Genomic DNA, 10994 nt, shown 5'->3' on the forward strand with positions numbered 1-10994 from the left:
CTTCGATCTGCATCTCTGGTTCCTGCATTTTGAAGTCCCTTTTCGGCTTTGGCGGCAAGATGCTTTGCCGAGATCTCCCCGTAAAAGGGGCTTTCCCCCTGCTTTGCAGCCGGTCATCCTCCAGGCGTTTGTACTCCTCTATACGTCTCATCAGTTGCCTCATATCCTCCGGGGGTCTTCTTGTCAGCGACTCCCGCAGTTCAGAATCCTCGGGGAGCCCCATCCTGAAGGTGCTAGCCGCAATTTTCTCGTTTCCCCCACCAATCTCATTGTAGAGTTCCCAGTATCGGTTGGCATAACTCCGAAGGGTTTCCCCGACCCTCATTTTCATGGAAAGCAACGCGTCGACCGGTTGTTGCACTCGGCTGCATGTTACGAACCTGCTGCTGAACTCCTGAATCAGCTCGGCGAAGCTGTGTATAGAACCTTTCCGCAACCCATTGAACCATCTCAGTGCGGTAGAGCCGAGACTAGAGGGGAATACTTTACACATCAATGCATCGTTGTGCGCATGCAACGACATCATGTGGATGTAATGACTGACATGCTCCACGGGGTCTGTCCTCCCCTCATAGGAATTGAATGGTGGACGCGTGAATCTGCTCGGCATGGGTGCCCGTTCAATCTCATCAGAGAATGGAGACCGGGCTGCCATCCGCAAGGCCCTGCTCATAGCGTCCATCGCGGCGTTGTGGTGCCGCCGCTCCTCTGGCGACTCTGACCCTTGGTTATCATATCCATGCGACCGGGAACGGTCCCGTCTACGACGCGTCTCCCGGGAGTGACGACGTGACTCTTGAGAACGTGATCGGTCTCGGTGTTGTTGTGTAACAGATCGGCTGGAACCTTCCTCGCCACGGTTCCTCCTGGGTTGGGGGTTGTGGTTCCTTTCGTGGCGCCGACCCCTTGCTTCCAGCTCCAAGTCCATTACCAATCTGCGCAACCGCTCCAGCTCCCGGTCTCTATCATCATGTTGCCGATGTGCTGAGACGTTTGAAATCGTCCGGTGTGTCTGGGCCGATCCTTCTCCCAATCCGGACCTTTCCTCTCCTCTTGGATGCCCCCTATCCTCCAGCCGCTTCTGCCTTCTCTCCCTCCACGTCGATCCCCGAGAAGATCCTGCGGAATTGCTCGGAACGTGCCCTCCTGAACGCTCCTCAGACATCTTCTTTGCTTGAGTCTCACTCAAACCACAGCTTCGTAGGAGAGCCCCACGGTGGGCGCCAATTGTAAGAACCAAGTACAAGAATTCTAGGCCGTAGATCACTTGGGCTCACAATTTATTTGTAGTAGGTTTGAAGATTTCCTACAATGGGTCGTTCTCGGCAGAGAGACTCAAAGCAACACTCAGTTGATACTCTCTCCTTGACTATTTTCTCTCAATTTTTCTGAACCCCTTCTTCTCCCAACTTTCTTCTATTTATAGCCAAGGTTAGTGGGGAGATCATGATTACAGTCACCGTTAGTGCTATTGAAGGTCCAGTATTATCTGGTTAAAGTGGTTGTTTAGGTGAAAGGGCGGTGCAGCATTTATGATCTTGGAACTTGGTTCCATTTTCACCGATTATGTTCGGCAACTCACGTTCCCGTGCATATCATGACCTTCCCGGATATGACTCATGCGCTCTACCGGGAAAGATTAACCGGTCAACCCCGGGAACTTAATACCCAAAACTTGTTTTTGCTCTAAGGCAGTTTCAAGAAGGGCATAAGGTAACTGGAACTTTCTGCTGGGCCTGCGCCCAAGGCCGGTATGGGCTTGGGCCCAAGGCCAGTATGGGCTTTGGGAGCTCGGTGCCGTACATCCACCTATCCTTATATTAATGGAGAAGATGATTTATAATTATTATTATATTAGAGTAAGAATGATGCATATAGCCCTTTTGTTTTCCCTTATTTTCATCGTTAGATATAGTCTTGACCTTTCAGCCACTAGCAGGTTGAGATGCCTTCTTAAAATAAGAAATTTCCAACAAAGAAAATATCTAGATATTTCTTATATCCTTTCCAATGACATCAAAATAATGTTTTCATTGTCTTTCCATATTAGCAAAGAAAACATCCACTAACTAGGAATGAAATTGGGCAGTAGAGAGGGAAAAGAAACTTGAGCAAAACTAGGCCCTACATATAGTTTGAATTATAAGGCAGCCTTAGTACCGCAATCAAAGTGGCACAGAGAATCTAACATCTCCGTAGGCTTTAATATTGATAGATTAAACTATTTAAGTGTGAAAATTGATTTTAAGTAGGAAATTCGTGTATTGATGAACCTATTTTTGGTGTTGTTAGGTTCTAATTCTACTGATTTAGTATAACTCAATGGTGGTTAATTTCGTATTTTTGCAAATAAGAGGTAAATGGTGTTTACTAATTTTGGGGGTTTTTCCTAAATAATGTTGAGTATCAAACTATTCTCGTATCAAGAAATATGTTGATATTCTATATATAAATTGATATTTTATAAATGTTTGATACGCACATTAACTATTCGTTTTATGAAAAACTTGTGGGACAACTTGAATTTATTTAAACTTGTATGTGTGAATATATCTTTATATTTTTGAGAATTATGAATGGATTATTTTTGTGAGCATATTGAATATGTTTTGAAAACCTATGGTAAGTCGTAACTAAAATCTCAATATTGTATTTAGTCCTTAGCAAGGGACAGTCATACCACAGCTAGTCCTTGGTAAGGGACGGTCCTAGGAAAGGGAACAGTGCACATTTTATAGTTCTTTAGCAAGGAAGTATACTATTGAGGATCCAAAAAGGAAACTCCTTAGCAAGGGAGTGCATTTTTAGATTCCAAATGAGTCATCCTTAAAAAAAGGGATGAAAATGAGGTTCTAGTCCTAAAAGGGGACAACACAACCCTGTCAATGGGATATAAACGTTAACCACGAGAAAAGCCTAAGAAATTGTTTATATGATGGTATTGATATATGTATTATGATGGCTCACAAATAAAGATATTTTTTTATATATATGAAGTACTTGAAAATAAAATATTGATGAGTTACAAGTTATTAATTTGTTGTAAGAATTATTTATTTGAAAGGTTTGTTCCCACACCCCAATATTAGTAAATTCCACTTATTGAATTATCTCACCCCCCCCCCCCCCTTTTTATTTCCCCTTACAAATACATTAGAGAGATTATTGGAGTAGAGATTCTTGGAAGAAAATAGTTACGAATTATTTTGTGGAACTAAGGATTTTATTATTATTTTTATGGTATTAAACATTGTAGTGAAGAATTATTTTGAGGATGTTTTATATTTCGTGGATTAGAGCTCTAACATTTGTGATGAGATTTTAGGTTGTTGGTTGCTTTTATTTAATATTTTTTATGAATTATTTAGATTGAATAGACTTTTATTATTTATGATTTTGGGGCGTTACAATTCTAAACCCAAATAATATTTTTTTATTCCCTACCAACAAATATCTAACTCTTTCTCCTTCTTCTGCCTCATCTACTCTCCCACTTACTCTCTTCCCTCTTCATCTTCCTCTCTTTCTCTGATCTCTCATCCCTTTTCTTTCTCTCTCACCTCTTTTTTCTTTTTTTCTCTCTATCTTCCCTTAAATCAAGCCTCCATGGTGGAGATGTGGCGTGGGACTCATGGATCGATGGCTGGGTTTCATCTTCTTTGGTGTAGGTTTCATATTCGGTGGCTGGGTTTCATTTTTGGAAGTATGAGTTTCATGGATCAGTGGATGGGTTTCATTTTTGGTGGTGTGGGTGGCTGGGTTTGTTCCTTGGTTCGGTGGTTGTGGTTTTTGTGGGCTGGTGGTGGTGGTGTGGGTAGTAGGTTGATGGTGGTGGTGGTTTTGGTTGTGTTAATGGTGGTGATTAGATGAGAGTTTTAATTTTGGTTGGGTTAATGGTGGTGGTGGTGGGGGGTGTAGGTTGGGTTGGGTTTGGCTTAATGGCAGTGGGTTGGGTTGTGTTTGGCTTGATGGCAATGGGTTGGCTTGGTGGTGGTGGCAGTGGGCTATGTGGGTAATTTGGTGGGTTGTGGGTTTTGTGTGGGGTGGTGATTGGTGGTTAAAGAGAGAGATGAAGGAGACGAGAGATAGGTTGAATTATATTATTATATTGGGTAGTATAAATTATTTTAATGAGTGGTATAATAAAATAGAATTTGGGATAATGGGTGTGTTGTAAAATAGTATGGTATAATAAATAAAGTAACTTTTGAGATAGTAAAATAGAATAATTTGAAAATACCGGATGCAAATGCTCTAAGTGTTGTTTTTTTCCCCCTTTTATTTGTTGAGATAATTGCTAGGAAAGTGCTACGTCCACTATATTTTTACAACAATAATTTTACAAAAAATCCTAAGTGGTAAGTTGTTATTGGTTCTAATTTTAATACACAACTTAAATAACTTTTTGTTCACCTGTAACAGCTAATAACAACCTACCACTTAAGATTTATTGTAAATATATTGTGAAAATGTTGTAAAAATATTATAAATATATCATTTTTCTATTAAAATAACTCTACTATATATACATACTAATTTTTTTCCAAACTTTGGGTGGGGGGGGGGGGGTGGGGGGAAGGGGAAAAGAGACCAAGGCCCCCTTGGGTCCCAATGTGGCTCTGCCACTATATGTTGATAAGGTAGAAATGATGGATACTCGACACCACCAAATATAGATATGACAACAATAACAAAGTCATAATCTCAATATTTTAGAATCACATGTGAATCCTCAATGTATCAAAAAAATTATATAAATTGAAATTTTAAGGTTAGAGACACTTACTATTTGTTTATTCAAAGAAGAAATGATTGATATTATATTGTAAAAGTAAAAGGTGAAGATACTATTTTAGTATTTATATTTTGAGGTTGTAGTAATTTGGTCCATACATTTTGATAATAATTAATTTGATTATTAATATTTTCAATTTACAGTTAATTTGGTCCTTACTGTTAAGTTACTAATGGAAAACACCTACATGGCAAAAGGTGTGCACAACTAGCACACAAATAACTAATAAAATTTTGTAAAAAAGTTTCTATCTCTAGCATTATTCATAAAATATTTTAAAAAAAATGTTTAATTGCAATTTAAAAAGCCATGTCAATAAGTTTAAAAATAAATTTATCTATGTTAAAAAATAAAATAAAATATTTGAAATTGTGAATTAACAAAATTTTCCTCAACTTTTCTTACTCTTTCTTAGCAACCAAACAAAGTCTAAAAACACAAAAATCAAACCCAGCAATCACTCCAAATCAAAATCAACTCCACCGTGAACCCAATCACCATAATACCACCCTACAAATCAACCCAAATAGCCAACCAAACTCCAGCCTTTCTCTTATTTTCTAGGGACCTAAACACATCAACAAATCACCATCAGCCTCTCACACTATTACACTAACACACTCAAACCTAGTCATAACCCCATGAAGATTCCCAAAGAGCCATTAGTGTTGTCCTCTACTTCTATTTCTTCTACTACAACTTCTATGGCTAATGATCGGCATCAGCAATTGCAGATTAGTCTCAACAGTGGAAGCTTCGCCTCAGCCACATCGGATCCGACATGACACAAAGATGAGCAAATCAACCACTTCTTGTTTTTACTTTTTATAATCGTTGCAAATTTTGGTTTATGTTTTCTCCAATGGGGTTGATGTCTTTCTATTTGTGAGAATACAAGCTATCTTGAAAAGAACTACTTGCAAGACAAGACTTCGCACCAAATTGATGGGCTCTGCCATTGCCTAAACTAATAGGACTTCAAAAGTACAAAATATTCAACTAAGAAAAATAAGGGAACAAGCAATGTAATCACAATATGTAGTTATCTTAATTCAGAATTCAAGTTCATACAAATAAGAAAGATTCAAATCACACAAACTCCTAAGTTAAATTACAAAAAGAGCTATACTTAGACAATTCATGTGAGGCAAACGAACTTACAAATATGAAATTATCCTTCCGTTGACCGGATATATGAATTTAGTTTGTCAGATTTTGTTGTCCTTTTTTATAATACCTTTAATCTTTATTTATAGTAGACAAAAACAATTACTGCACTCCTCCTTATATTTTGGTAACTTCTATTGCACTTCTGACTTAGTGGATAACTGACTCACATACTCACACATGTGAAAAGTTTACAAAAACCTTTAGTTACGTGACCATGACCTCCAAAGTGAGTTTACTGTGATATTCTCTATTATAATAGGCCTTGCAAGTTTGTTTATTTGGGCCATGGTTTACATTGATCAAGATCCAGTCCCTCAAGTCACCATTTAGTGGAAAACTAACTCACATGCTCACACATGTGAACAATGTTTATTTTTTTATTTTTAGCCTAACACTTTCCTTTTCTTTTGCTTTTTTTTTTTCCTTTTTTTTCCCCAGGGGCCATTTTGGAGCTTGTTGTTGATGGGTTCATTTTGACATTTTGATTTTCTTTGTTTGGAATTCCCTTTGCCATCTGGGTTCTTTATTTGACTTTATTTTGTTAATTTCTTGAGCTTTTTCAAATGAACTAGCAAATGGCTAATGGAGATGTGTTTGGTTGATTACAAGTTATAGATTTTCTCCGCAAACATTGTTGATGTGTTTGTTTCCCTAGAAAAGAAAAGAAAAGAAATGGTGATCTTTTAAAAAATTCATATTTCGGATTTTTTTTCTTTTGGTTTCTAATTTCTGATTTATTCTTTTAATATAAATATTAAATACTGACATTGGATTTTTTAAATAGCAATTAAAATTTGTTATTATATTTTAGTTGCTACATAAGTAACTTGAATGTTCAAAGTATACATCGTTTGCCACGTAAGCGTTTTTCATTAGTTAGTTAAGAATAGAGACAAATTGACTACAGGTTAAAAATAATAGAATTAAATTCATTGCTATCAAAATAAAGAAACTAAATTAATTATAATCCCAAATATAAAAATTGGAATGGTGCTTTTGCTTATGTAAAATGAAAATATGACTAACAATAACAAAATTCTAATTCCAAAATTTTAGAATCGATTTTGAATCTTCAATATATTAATTAAAGTTGACTATTTTATAAATAAATTAAAACTTTGATTTTTCACAAAGAAATAACTATTCTTCTCCCTGAGGAGAAAGTATAACATTTATACTTTCTCCTCACTAAGGTTTTAGATTTTTTCTTTTTTCTTTTCTTGTTAGAAATATGAGCATTGATGACTGAGCAGCAAAAATTGTCCTTTTTGTTGGGTGAGTATGTCTCATCTTGGATTGAAATTAGGAGTAGTGCTACTTATGCAATTTATTTTAATTGTTAAAAAGTGACTTTCAATCTTAATCATTTATTTTTAAAAAAGTGAAAAAAAATCTGTGATGAAAAATGATGAATTGCACCCTCCGTCTCCCACGCTGAAAATTAGAACGTGTTTGGGGTCTTTTTGGTCAGTTGAAAGTTGCAACGCGTCGAAAATTGACTGAGTTTTCTTGATGACCCGGGTTAAGTTGGAGGAGCCGAATCCCCCTACTTGCATCAACATACGCAACAACCGTATGAGTGACCCACCAGTCACCCAAAAAGGCGGTTTGTCAAATGTCAACTGAGCAGTGGTGTTTTGTCGGTGCCTTGGAATTTGAGACGTTTCGTCCTGTCCTTCGGAAACATCCAACAAAATGGGAACTATATGATCCATTCTTTTATTTTTAATTATTTCCTGCCAAACGTGCTTCAGAAAAAAAAAGATTAGATGGCCAGGAACGGATCTAAGTACCTTTTTATTTTTTTAGATGAATATTGATGGTAAGTATACGGTATACCTTTCATTGAACAATTTCACGTTTGCACCTTTTGCTGCACATGCATGCGTATTTCACCTTTTCAATTTATTCAGATAAAATATCTTTCCCCTTTCTAATTATTGGCATTTTATTATTATTAAAATAGACATTTTAATTCGTAAATCTAATCTAATCTATATGTAATTACAGCAAAAGCTTAAACCCAGGCTATGCCGTGTCAAAATTGAAGTTTTCTACGCTTGAAATATGGCGGATTTGTCAATTAATTTGAGATTATATTGACTGATAAAGCCTTGGTTAAGTCAAAAATTGTATGCCATGACATGTCTTGATGAGTTGCATGACCTAAAAAAGGTCATTAATTCCTAGAAGACTAACTTAGGTCTAACAAGTCTAAAAAAATAAAAATAAATAGTGAACTATTCGTGTAATTTTACATTTTAAGAATTGTTGAGGTCCATTTTGGTTAACCAAATTATGAATCCGTTTGGATACCACTAATTTTGCTGAAAACTGAAAATACTGTAGTAAATAATTGAAAAACGCTAGCTGATTATTTTTGGGTCTGACTACTATAGCTCAACTGAAAGTATTTAAGGGTCGCGTTTTTTTTTTATTTTTTTTAATTTTTTCTCCTCTCCCACCCTAACGTCTGTGTTTTCGAGAAGAGAAGTCCACACCCACCAGAGAAATACATGAGGAAGACAATTTGGTCCGACGCCGGCAAAGAGCTCAGAAGAGAAATCCATGAGGAAGACAACCCTGTCCGATGCTAGCGAAGATCGGGTTCTTCCTTCTATAAACCCATTTCACCCTCTTCCCCAATTTCACTCCTCTCCCACCCATGACAATACTCCTTGAAACTTGAAATAAATGGCAGTTGGGAACTAGGACACACATGAAAGAGAAGCTGAATTAGCCTGAGCTCAAAAACCAAAAGCAAAAAAAAGCGAAACCCACTTCCCTAAGGTGAGTTTTCTCAACAAAAAAAAATCACTATTTTCTATCCTATTTTGTTCGAATTTCAGTTCTTGTTAATGGGTTTCTTTTCATGTGCTAGAATTTAGTTCATTTGATTTGATAGAGTGCAGTTTTGCCCTCTCTATTTATTAGTCACTTTGCCTTTTTACAAAGTTTTGATCTTTAGGCCACGTTTTGATTGATTGAATCGCTAACAGTCAATCAGTTAGCAATAGTAAATTGGATGTTGTGAATGTGAATCTATAGCCTAGCTGGGGGTTCAGTTTCTAGGTACTGCACTTGAACTTTCTTGGTTACTGTTTTTGTCATTTTCTCCACTGAGCTGAGAGAGGGCACCCTTTGATTTTTACTTTACCACTTTCTTGGAGAATGTTTGGTAAAATTTTGATTGAATATTTGATCTTTCAATCAAAAATTGAGATTGTTCGCTTGGGAAGTTGGTGGTTGTTGAATAAAATTTACTACTCTAGCAATTTTGAATGTATCCCACCATTTTACTATAAATTTCTCTTCAGACTATTATTTATTAATGGTGAATTTGGAATGATTACATAATTCCAATGGTGCAAGGAACTTGTGGGAGAGTAAAGTTCAAATAAAATTTGAAAAGAGATGGGAGATTTTTGTAAATTGATGATAGATTAAGTTTATAGGTTGCAAGGATAATGCCAATTGTTGATTGCTAGGATAGTACCAATTGGTGCCATGTTCTTATGGTGCAATGTAGTTGCTAATAAATAGACTTTGACAAAACAATGGTGGCCTAATTGAAACCTTTTCCTAGAATCTATTAGGGCTACACACACGTCACTAGGAAATATAACAGGAGGTCCCTAAAATATGTTAACCAATACAATGGAGCTAAAGTCATTATTACATCTTGAACCTGAAACATATACATTTTTGTTTCCTAGCTAGCTCTACTCGTGGTCCCAAAATATTCCAACTTCATTAGTTAAGTAAAATAGTCCTAGCATCATCATGATTATTACTATCAAAGAGCTTTTCAACATTTGACTTGTATTCATATTGAGATCTATAGGTAGCAAGTACCATACCCTGCAACAAGGTGCAACCAAGGTTGGTTGCTTGTAGTTGCAGTCACTGTCATATTCCCCCTAGGTGCATAATGCTTTTAGGATTTTGAATAATAAAGCATTAAATATATCTTAAACTGAACTGTTGACAAAGTCCCTAATATATTAATCTTGAACAACAAAGTGTTTTAACTTGACCTTGATGGCTATACTGCTACCACTACCATTTTCCATTAAGCTCTTAGGCCAAAAACAAAATGGAATCGAGGATAAACACAATGAAGAGGAATCAGGCCGCTAGACAATTTAAGATGTTTTAGCCCATTATCAAGATAGGGGCAACACTTGGCCCATGGCCTAGGGTACTTAAACCTACTACCATTCCCACACGAGTGTATGACATCACTTATTAAGGGTTTATCCCATTGCCTACCAATAGGATTCAGATTAGTTGACTATGCCAGTACCTTGAGCATAAGCTACGAAATGAAATATTCATTCTAATTATGGGACTCAGCAGGCTAATAATCAAAAAAGTAAAATGAAGGAATTAGACTTTCTTAATTTATATAATTTATGAAGCACTCAAAAAAAAAAAATTTCTTTTAGCCGTTGACATGGAGAGTTTGTTCTAGGTAAGAAACTGTTAAGAAGCCCTTTTGGGAGGAGACATGTTACTGATAAGAGAAATTGTTGTTCCAATTGTAAATATTTGTATCAGCAATCCTGTGAAAGTTCAATGAAAGAAGATTAAACATGCAATCCAATTAGCCCAAAATAAACATCACACTTACAATCAGCATAAAAAGATAAATAAGTCACCAATTAGAATGCGAGACTTAAATAATGCTCCGAAGTAATAACTCGATAAGTCCGAGGTCGAATTCACAGGGAAAAGGGAATTGATTAGCAAACCATAAGAGAATAAAACTAAAATAATAAAGTTTAACTGAAGAGATTTTTGATAGTTTAGTAAAGGTAATTTAAATTGAGAGAAAATAACAATATATTAAGGCATTAAGGCTTAGGGATCCACACACAACACATCTATTGGTAGTCTTAGCAATATTTATTTTATAACTCAACTAAAATTCATACGAAGGATGATCTTAGTCGGATGATTTAACAATAAAAACTCAAGAATTAATTGTCTAAGATAGTTTCATGCAATTGATTGATTTTAGTCAAAA

Source organism: Quercus robur, chromosome 2 (genome assembly GCF_932294415.1).
Source record: "Quercus robur chromosome 2, dhQueRobu3.1, whole genome shotgun sequence".
In the NCBI taxonomy this organism is placed as follows: Eukaryota; Viridiplantae; Streptophyta; class Magnoliopsida; order Fagales; family Fagaceae; genus Quercus; species Quercus robur.